We start from the raw sequence: 10,097 nt of genomic DNA, 5'->3' as shown, positions 1-10,097 counted from the left end.
CTTACTTAAAAGCTCACAAAACTATATCCTAGGCCTAATAGGAAGACAGCTGTGAAACAGTGCCATCATCAATGTCATATTTGGCCATCAACAGGCCTGAGTCAGTTGCTAGTAAGGTAGGTTTGTCTTTTGTGGAAATCTATAGCCAGTTATACATTACATGTGTTCATTCCTGCATACATTCCATTTCTGTATGAAGTGTGTAAAACATAGGGAGTTAGCAAAAATACTGTGGCAAGTCTACATCTTTATTCATATTTGCAATCGCAATAGCACTTAGACTTATATACCACTTTACAGTGCTTTATAGCCTTCTCTAAGCAGTTTTACAGAGTCAGCATATTGCCCCCAACAATTTGGGTCCTCATTTTACCCACCTCAGAAGAATGGAAGGCTGAGTCAACCTTAGCCTGGTGAGATTTGAACTGTCAAATTGCAGGCAGCCAGCAGTCAGCAAAAGTAGCCTGTAGTACTGCACTCTAACCACTGCGCCACCATGGCTCATATTGGCTTACTTTCAGTGGCATAGGACATTACATGAGAAAAATATGGTTGATTTTATTACTAGAAGCCATTTGATATAACAGCCCTGCTTAATCAGAATTGCAATTCATTTCATAGAAAGAAGCAAAGTGATTTGAAACCATATAATTCTCCAGTTAGCCATCACAATTTGAAGATACCTGGTTCTGAAAGGCCAAATGAAATACATTCCTTTCAGATTATAAAATATGCACAGAACACAAATGACATATGTATGATAGATTCTATTTCATTCTATATTGGTTAGATCTGTTCTCAAAGTCTGCATTCTGGGCACCCACTTCATGAAAGATTCAGAAAAAAGGAAGAAATTATTGAAAAGATGTCACACAGAAGATCAAGGATTGCCTTCTATCACTTTAGTGTTCAGGATGCATGAGAATGAATTTAAGTTCCTGGAAGGCATATCCCAGTTGAATGTTAAAAAAATCAATCTTACCAGCTGTTCTATAGTGAAACCAATTAGTCCAAGAAGAGGTCAGCTAGGTGTATTCAAGCAGAAACAAGATGACCATCCATCATGGACACTTTAATTTGAATCACATTGCTGTGGAGTAAGTTGGATTCCATAGCCTAAAAGGGTCTATTCCAACTCTATTGTATGTTACATCATATATTGTGGAAATAGTCAGGTGCTGGAGCCAATACTAATTATTATATCTAACTTGTATTTTCTGGCATCTTTCAGCTGTGATCAAAAGATCAAATGCCAAGTTAGGCAGCACTGAGATTATATCATCCAATGCATTCTATCTAATCTATTCTATCTAAAAAATAAAGAAAATAAAAGTTTTGAAAAAAAAATCTTATAACAGTTTATAAAAGTTATCTCATTATAATGCAAATTTCAATCCTTTCGTCCACATAATCTCCCATTGGTTCATCTGATATAAATTGTATATTGCAAGTTTGGTCTAGTGGTGAAGGTACTAGGCTAAAAAGCAGAAGACCATGAGTTGTAGGTCTGCCTTAGTCATGAAAGTCAGCTGGGTGACTTTGGGTCAATCACTCTCTCTCAGTAGAACTCACCTCATAGGATAGTTGTTGTGGGGAAAATAGGAGGAGCAAGATGGATACGTCTGCCACCGTAAGTTATTTGTAAAAATAAAGATGAAATACAAATAAATAAATATCTTGTTTTGTTGTTCATTTTATCATATAAGCTTTAAAGGGCTATGCTACCTGTCTTTGCCCCATCACATCAGCCCATCCCACTTGAGGCAGGGAAGGTATGCTGCATACTCTGTCAAATAATTTCAAGTGGGGATGGGGGCCCTGGGAAGGGAGCCTCCTCTGCCCCCACGTATTATGGAACATCTTGGTCCCAGATTTGAAATGGTCCTTCCTGGCCTTCCACAAAGGGGTCAAAACTTGGCTCTGCAGCCTTGTGGGAAGGGCAAAGAGGACCCCATAATTGTGAGGACGGCCCCATGAGTACTTCCCCCTCCCACATTTACATTAACTAGTGCTAAATGCCCATCTTGATTTTTTATGTTTTTGAAATTTTATGTCATAATTTTATAATTAAAAATAATATTAAATTAATTGTAATATTTTAATTTTATGCTCTTTACGTACTCATTATACTGTACACCACCAGCTAGAGCTCCTGAGGGATATGGGTGCTTCAGAAATAGAAAATATAAATAAAATGAACTTGTTCACCTTTCATTTCCATTTTCAGTTTAAAAAATGTATACATCTTAGCAAGAATATGATCAACATTTGTAGACCTCTAATCAAATTAAGTTTTATCCTTTTCAAATTCGTAATTCTTCTTATCCAACTTGAATCTTTTCATTAGCTGAACAATAAGGAAAGCCATGCTATGTAAAATCTTCCAACTCCAATTTTTCTCATTTTTAAGTTAAACTCTCCTTGAGAACAATTCAGCAAGTCAGCATAAGTCAACCATTTTTAGCCTCTGGTTGTAAATAATAAACAGACATTAATTTTGGCAACACAAAGGTGGAGCTGGGTAAAATGATATTCTGAGTCTCCCCCCTTAAGCTTTCTCCCTCTTGATTTTGATTTATTTTTCATTACCTCCCCCTCCACTGCCTCTTCCTCCACTTCTGCTCCAAATGACTGTGTGCTCTGCCTTCCCAATCAAAATAACACCTAATCAGTAACTCATTCCCTTGCCTTCTGTCTGCTTGAAAGTACAACACATCAGTGTGATGCCAGCTGATCCTAATCAAAAAGCTTCCTGCTCTCTTCAGCTGAAGCCCATTGTCATTATATCCCTTCTCTCCGAGGCTTTCATTTCCTGCATTATCTCCCCAGGTGTCTTATGAGAAGGCTTGAGCAGTTCTCATGGATAGACAGCATGAGACCTGAGCAAGGCAAGGTAGCAGAATCAAATATTAAAAACCCCAGGGAAGGATCAGCGTAATGCATGATTGCTTCCCCCAGCAATGATGATGCAGATTCTCTCTGGCGTGTGATGCTGTTGCATAGAATTGCTATGAATGGTAATGCAAATACTTCCCAATCCTTTGGATCTTTAAAGAGAAGGACGCCACAAGCATCCTGACATAAATGATGCAAATTATGTCATTTCATTGACACAGATTATAGACATTAAACCATTTAAGCAATAACATCATGACAGGCCTGACATCACTTGCTTCCCCTGTTACTGGGAAGTAACAGAAATGCCCTTCTAAATCCTAAATTTCCTTATAAAGATAATTCTTATTTTCTGGTAATGAAAGGAATCTGCTCTAATGACTCTAATAATGTAAATGAGCTTTAGGCAACAACCCATCCTTGTCCACGTGGAAAGAGTTTTCTGAAAGTGTAGGAAAAGTGAGACTAAAAACATGCTGGCACATGCAGATTTATTGTCATTTTCCTTATCCTCTCTTGTCCTGCACTGGCCTCATCTCCCATTGCACATAGTTCTTTAATCACATTGTCTGGTTTTTCCCCTCAAATTGGCTGCCATTTTGTCTTTACAGAATTAGGATTTATTCTTCATAGGTTACAAGTCCTGTTTTTCAGAATCCCAAAATAGCAGCTGGTTCAGTTTCAGCCAGAAAAATAAATCACAAAGTTTGCATAAAAAGCCACCTGTGATGGGGGATTCAATTATGATGCACATGTCTGTTGCAAAACTGCCAAAGTTGAAGAGATAACAAGGCTCTGTGTAACAAGCCACCCCCAATGTAAGCTCAGTCTTTTGCAGGTTGCTTCAGCAATTACATGATAAAAACAAACTCTAGTCTGAATTAAATACATAATCTTGTTAGAAGAAATAACATCTGTCTTGCTTTGTTCGCAGGCCCCAGGAGGTTAATTTGCTTGATTCTCTTCAGTAATAGAAACAATATGCATTTGAAGAGGTATCTGCAAAAATGAGACATTAATAACAAAGCTAGCAACAAGAAGGGATCAGTCAAAACATAACAGGTTCAAAGTTTCCGTGTGTAACTTACAGTACCTGTATTTACAGTACCTGTATTTAAGTTTGATTTTAAGACTACCTCTCAGGTGTGTTGTATACTTTGGCATGACTGTTTCCTGTCTTTCAGTCTGAATCCTTGTCACATTGTACGAAGTATATAATTTCTGTAAGCTAAAAAACATCCCATAAACTCAATCCAAGGAACAACCTAAGTTTATTTTATCCTACTCACAGCCATTTGTGCAGATGCAAACTGACCTATTACAAAGGCAGGAAAACTCACTGGAATGTTATGTGCTCAGTGACAAATGCTGATTTTATCAGTAACATCACAATACCTGATACTGTGATACACCCAGAACAAACAAAAGGGTCACATACCATGAAGCTTTCACTACTGTTTTTTTTTTAAAAAACCTCTGCATTCTATCCTTATGTCAGCAGTTATACCTTAGGCTGAAAGGCAAAAATAGGAGGAGAGGGGGTGAATGGGAAACTAATCACACAACTTCCTTAAACAGGAAAGCCTCTTTGACTTGATAAGACAATTGGCATTCTCGAAGCAAAATTGCGTCCCTGCACTTTTGAAAAATGTTATTCAGCAGGAGCAAGGCTCCTAAATTCACCTCATCAGACAACTATTCAGTCTGTTATGCATAAAATATCTGTATGCATTATCTGCTCATGAGCACAGATACTAGTGAGGTTAATGGGGTTACCCCAGAATAGCTCAGCTTCCGTTTTGTGTATGTAAGAGAGAGTAAGGCAGTGGAGCGGCTGATTGAAAAGAAATTCACAAAAACCAAGGGCTGTAAAGAAGAGAATTAAATTATCCAAACCAAGATTTTAAAAGTTCAGAAGCAAAAAAAAGTGTCATTTCATTAACTGTATTGAGATTGTTTGAAAACCTTGCTCACCTGACCTCCACCTTGACGTGTTACTCCAAGTGTATTTTTTTAAAAATCATTCATCCATAGTAATTAGGGGACAATTCATCATTGTAATCCATTCTTCTGGGTATAAACAATGGAGTGCATGGGAAATGAACCAGTTTGCATCCAGAGATAGATAGCCATTTATATTATTCTTTTGATACGTTCCTGATGGCTATTATGAAGGTTTGTACATATGTAATTCTGAGCATAGGAGGTATTAAAAGGAAGAAACCCAGTTTTAATAGACAGAATTTAATATAGTTAGTTAGCAATCTCAATCCTCTCAGGGTAAAATTCATGGAGCTTAATTAAATTTGCTTCTGGATACAATATGGTATTACTATATTTTAGGTCATTTTGAACTGAGTGCAAGAATAAGTCAGATTCAAGACTGTTATTTGGCACTGATCAAAAGCTAATTTGTAATATACAAATTATCGTTGTTTTCTTAGACAACATCTCTAAGATTCCAAATCAGGAGTTGGTAACATGCAAATAACTTTTTTTTAGTGTAGTAGTAGTTGCATTTATTTATAGGCCGCCCTTTTCCCTGGGGGGACTCAGGGCGGCTAACAACTTATGGGAGGGGAAGACATACAATAACATAAAAATACAATATGTAGTTAAGATCAAACAACATTCATTCAACATTCGGGCGGGGGCAAACTATGATCTTTACCCCCAGGCCTGGCGGGATAGCCAGATCTTGAGGGCTGTGCGGAAGGTCTGAAGGGTGGTGAGGGTACGAATCTCCACGGGGAGATCGTTCCAGAGGGTCGGAGCTGCTACAGAAAAGGCTCTCCTCCGCGTAGTTGCCAGCCGACACTGGCTGGCAGATGGCACTCGGAGGAGGCCTAATCTGTGGGATCTTATGGGTCGGGAGGAGGTAATTGGCAGAAGGCGGTCTCCCAAGTACGCAGATCCACTACCATGAAGGGCTTTATAGGTAGTAAGAAGCACCTTGAAGTGCACACGGAGGCCAACAGGTAGCCAGTGCAGCTCGCGGAGGATAGGTGTTATGTGGGCGAACCGAGGTGCACCCACGATCACTCGCGCGGCCGCATTCTGGACTAGCTGAAGCCGCCGAATGCTCTTCAAGGGCAGCCCCATGTAGAGCACGTTGCAGTATTCCAGCCTAGAGGTCACGAGGGCGCGAGTGACTGTTGTGAGAGCCTCCCGATTCAGGTAGGGTCGCAACTGGCGCACCAGGCGAACCTGGGCAAATGCCCCCCTGGTCACAGCCGACAGGTGGTGATCAAAAGTCAGCTGTGGATCCAGGAGGACTCCCAAGTTGCGAACCCTGTCTGAGGGGTGTAAATTTTGACCCCCCAGCCTGATCGTTGGAACACTAGCCAAATTTTTGGGAGGGAAACACAACAGCCACTCGGTCTTTTCTGGGTTGAGTACAAGCTTGTTAACCCGCATCCAGTCCCTAACGGCTTCAAGGCCCCGGTTCATCACGTCCACCGCTTCATTGAGTTGGCACGGGGCGGACAGATACAGCTGCGTATCGTCCGCATATTGGTGGTATCTTATCCCGTGCCTCCGAATGATCTCGCCCAGCGGTTTCATGTAGATGTTAAATAGTACGGGGGACAGGACCGACCCCTGCGGCACCCCATATGATAGGGGCCTCGTGGTCGATCTCTGACCCCCGACCAACACCGACTGCGACCTGTCCGAGAGGTAGGAGGAGAACCACTGTAAAACAGTGCCTCCCACCCCCACCTCCCGCAGTCGTCGCAGAAGGATACCATGGTCGATGGTATCGAAAGCCGCCGAGAGGTCGAGGAGAACCAAGATGGAGGCATAGCCTCCATCCCTGGCTCTCCAGAGATCATCGGTCAATGCGACCAAAGCGGTTTCTGTGCTGTAACCAGGTCTGAAGCCGGACTGGAAGGGGTCCAGGTAATCGGCTTCCTCCAAGGACCGCTGGAGCTGGTAGGCCACCACCTTCTCAACAACCTTCCCAATAAAGGGGAGGTTGGAGACTGGACGATAGTTGTTAAGTACGGCTGGATCCAAAGATGGTTTCTTCAGGAGGGGTCTCACCACCGCCGTTTTAAGTGCGGCGGGGAAGTGCCCCTCCCGAAGCGAGGCGGTAATAACCGCTTGGATCCAGCCCCGTGTCACCTCCCTGCTGTTAGCAACCAGCCAGGAGGGACACGGGTCCAGTACACAGGTGGAGGCACTCACAGCCCTCATGGCCTTGTCCACGTCCCTGGAAGTAACATCCTGAAACTCAACCCAGCGATGGTCAACCAGATCATCCTCTCGTGCCTCGGCTGGCTCTGCAAAGGTGGAGTCCAAATCCGACCGAAACCGAGCAACTTTGTCCGCCAAGAACTGGGCATAATCCTCAGCCCTACCCTGCAAGGGGTCCCCCGTATCCCTCTTATTTAAGAGGGAGCGGGTTATCCTAAACAGGGCGGCTGGACGAGACTCGGCGGACGCAACCAAGGTGGCAATATAAGATCTCTTTGCTGCCCTAAGTGCCCTGATGTAATCCTTGGTGCAGGTTGTTAAGAGTGCTCGGTTCGGTTCGGATTTATCGGACCTCCACAAGTGCTCTAGGCGTCTCCTCCGGCGCTTCCTCTCCCGGAGCTCCTCGGTGAACCAAGGAGGCCTCCGGGATCCGCCGCCTCGGAGGGGCCGTAGTGGCGCAATCCGGTCGAGGGTCTCCGATGCTGCCGAATGCCAGGCGGCAGCCAGAGTCTCTACCGGACTGTGGGCGAGAGTATCAGGAATAACCCCAAGCTCCATCTGGAACCTCAAAGGGTCCATAAGTCGCCTGGGGCGGAACCACTTGGTCGGTTCCTCCTCCCTACAGTGGGGGTTTGGTCTTCGGAAGTCAAGCCTCAGTAGGCAGTGGTCTGACCACGACAGGGGTATGATCTCATTACCCCTCAGACCAAGATCACAAGTCCACTGCTCCGAGAGGAATACGAGGTCGAGCGTGTGACCCGCAGAGTGAGTTGGGCCCCGAATTATCTGGGTCAAGCCCATGGCTGTCATGGAAGCCATGAACTCCTGCGCCCCATCCGAGTGTTCACCGAGCGTAGGCAAATTGAAATCCCCCAGGACCATAAGCCTGGGGAACTCAACTGCCAGCTCGGCTACCAACTCGAGGAGCGAGGGGAGGGCTGCTGCAACGCTGTTGGGAGGCAGGTACGTTAGCAGCAGACCCACTTGACCCTTGAGGTCCAGCTTCACCAGCAGGCACTCACACCCGACAAGCTCCGGAGCAGGGATCCTACGAGGAACCAAAGACTCCCGAATAACAATAGCCACACCCCCACCCCTTCCCTGAGCTCTCGGCTGATGAAGCACCTGAAATCCTTCTGGGCACATCTCTACGAGGGGGACTCCTCCCTCCGGGCCCAGCCAGGTTTCAGTAATACATGCCAGGTCTGCCCCCTCGTCTAAAATTAAGTCCCGGACGAGGGGAGCCTTGTGAACAACAGACCTGGCATTTAGCGACAACAGCCGGAGACCAGGGTCCTGACTACTCGCGCCATCTGGCCTCGGAGTGGGACCCATAGGGCCGGAAGGAGGGATCGCTGTAACATAGCGAACCCTCCTTCCCCGGTAATGGCCAGCCCTAAAGTCCCCGCCATATCTGCCCCTCCCCGTTATGACCGTAATGCTCCGACCCACTCCCGTGTCCGTGGTTCCCCCAACCACACCTATAGCTCCCGCATTCCCGGTCAGGCCCTCCGAATCAGACACACTCATTCGTTCACTCAGACAGTCCCCACGTAATAATTAAAAACACACAAATACAACAATATAGGATAATAAAAGTGGGTGCTTTCACTCAATCACATGCAATCTCATACACTCAACATACCAATTTAAAATAAAAAAATTTTAAATTTAAAAATTAAAAATTGCGCAATGTGCAAAAAGCGTATAAGGCTTGTATAAGGTCTTAATTGTCTTAGTCTTCTCTTCTACAAATCTGGTGGGAGTTCTGGCAAGAGTTCATTGAGTGAACTATGAAAAATTCACCTTGTGTTTGTTGGGTGTCAAGGACTTGAAATGGTTATACCTTGGCTTCAGTATTAATCATGGGCTTCTTAAGGACAAATCTGGACTGACCAGATGTCCAGGACTCTTGCTTTTCTGAACCCGGACAGCCCAGACCTTTCATTAAGTCCAGCCAGAGGTGGGTTCCTACCAGTTCGCACCTATTCGGTAGAACCGGTTCGTCAAATCTACCAAACCGGTTAGAAGAGGTTCCACCAGTGGACCCGGAAAGCAGGCCACACCTACAGAAGAGGTTCCAAAAAATTTTGAAACCCACCACTGGTTCTTGGATATGATTATTCTACACTATCATGCTCATATTTATAAAACTCAGTGCCTCTGTGAAAGGTAAGGTAATGACTACTGCATTTGTGGTGCAATCAGAACATTGCGTGTGTTGAAGTTGTTTTAATGCAAACCAAAGATGCCTTTTTAAAAAAACGTTGCTGCATGCCAGTGCTGTGTGTGAGGTAATTTAAGGTGGTTCTGACAAGTGTCGTCGGCATCTTCATATGGGTGGCAAGCCACTCCCATCCGGTCACATGGGCAGCAAGCCACTCCCACAAAGGAGGCCACACCCACAGAGTAGGTTCGAACAATTTTTGAAACCCACCACTGAGTCCAGCTGACATGGAGAGCCAATGAACCAGGTCAAGCAGGGTACAGCAGGCTTTAATTTCTTAGTGTATGAAAATGATGTCCTTTCCACAGAAGGGAGATCCAGAATGAGATTAAGATTATGTAACTTTCCACCAATCTGTTTTGAACACATAATTGTCCACTTTACCCCCCTTCTCAGCCATATAAAGATAAAAACATACTACTTGTTCATCCTGCTTAACAAATTAAACAAAAAATGTCTGTACATTTCTTATTAAGATGCTTCCAGTCATCAACACATCTTTATTTAACTACCAGTAATTGTATTTTCTTTTTCCTTTAGCTGAGTAGACTAAAGATTTAGCATAGCTTTAACATGGTTACTGTTTTGTTCCACTCCTCTCGTATAGGCCCAGTCACCTAATGAATGGATTATGCTTATTAAATTAATCAGAACTCTCTGCAAGTTGGTTAGTATATTTCACTTCTATTCTGCTGGTCCCATTGTGGAGTTCAATCACTAGCCTGAAACCAGAAAGTAATAATTAAAATGATAATATCCTCAGTAAATGTTATAAAGC

The sequence above is a fragment of the Thamnophis sirtalis genome, unplaced genomic scaffold (genome assembly GCF_051295495.1).
Source record: "Thamnophis sirtalis isolate CommonGarterSnake01/CBP01778 unplaced genomic scaffold, rThaSir2_p1.2 scaffold_5, whole genome shotgun sequence".
NCBI lineage: Eukaryota > Metazoa > Chordata > Lepidosauria > Squamata > Natricidae > Thamnophis > Thamnophis sirtalis.
Note: the sequence above shows the minus strand (reverse complement) of the source record.